The sequence below is a fragment of the Gracilinanus agilis genome, chromosome 3 (assembly GCF_016433145.1).
Source record: "Gracilinanus agilis isolate LMUSP501 chromosome 3, AgileGrace, whole genome shotgun sequence".
NCBI lineage: Eukaryota > Metazoa > Chordata > Mammalia > Didelphimorphia > Didelphidae > Gracilinanus > Gracilinanus agilis.
Window position 1 is genome coordinate 650606181 of NC_058132.1, and position 1527 is coordinate 650607707.

Genomic DNA, 1527 nt, shown 5'->3' on the forward strand with positions numbered 1-1527 from the left:
ACTCCTGGTTTATTTTAAGGTTCTCTCCTCTGTTTTCTCATTTCTCTGACTACTATCTCATTTAGTGATATCATCAATCACAATGGATTTAATTATCTTCTCTGGGCAGATAATTCCTTGGTCTCTATATCAAATCCTACTTTCTCACCAGAGCTGCAATCACTTGTTACCAACTGCCTACTGGATATCTCACACTAGATACCCATAGGTGTCATAAACATATCTTATCCAAAACAGGACTCATTGTCTCTCCCCTAAAAAAACAAACAAACTCTACTCTACTGAACTTTTCTATTACTGAACCATCATCCTACCAGTTACTCAGTCTTGCAATTACCATGGCATCCTCATTTCCTCCTTCTCACCACCACTTATACAACCCATTGCTAAATCTTCTTGTTTCTACACTCAAAACCTCTGGAGCAAACATTTCTCCCCTATGTTCAAGCTCTCCTGTATCTAGTTTACCCTCTAATCGGTTGCAAAATGTTTATAAATTAAGTAAACCTCCCAAGAACATAATTTCCCGACCATGTCATCTCTCCTATTCAGCAAACTTCAAAAAATGGATTTTAAGGCCTTAACAGCCTTATTGATTAGTGATTAACTTAGGCAGGTAGATAGTGGGTAAATTATTAGATAGTCAGTATAGAGAAGTTTAGGTCTGGGCTTAGCCCTAGCAGAAGAAGCTGCCCTCAAAGGCAGATAGATTTAGGGTTTTTCACATGGGCTGGTGGGATTATTATTGGGGATATAGACACTAAAAGATAAATCTAGTCCAACTATCAATAATATGGAATTAGGTCTTGATCAGTGATACATGGAAAACCCAGTGGATTGTGCGTCGGCTAATGGGGGTTAGGGGCACTTGGAGGAGAGGGAAAGAACATGAAATATGTAACTAGGGGAAAATACTCAAAATAAATATTAAAAAAGGTTTAGGGTTATTTAGAAAATTTTAGTTAGCAGTGGGATCTTAGGTATAGTTATAAGCTATTATAAGATTACTCTCACTTTCCTCCTTTCTATTTCCTATCCGAACTTTCCTAAAAATAAACTAAGTGTTTGCATTTACCAAACTGCTCTCCTGATCTTTATTCAAACTCCTACTAAAAATTTCAACCCTTCAAAGTCCCCATTAACTACAGGCTTTAGTAATGTAAAACTCTTTGCAACCTGACTCCCTACCTCCTTTTCATTCTTTTTATACTTTATTATCCTCCACACAATCTATAATACATATTTGCTGATCTTCTTTCTCACTGTTTCTCTCCCACAACACTCAATAAACCGTTATCAGGAGGATACAGTGTGTACACAGAAAAAAAAAAATATATATATATATATAATTTATTATATTGTCAGTAGGGAAAGTACTGCAATTCAGAAGAACATGAAAATCTTCCTCTGATAGATGAGAGATAAAGAGATAAACATCCTAACAGACAGAAGGATAGATAGACAGACTGACAGACAGACAGGCTGGCAGACAGAAGACAGGAAGATAGTTGATAGATAAAAAGAAAG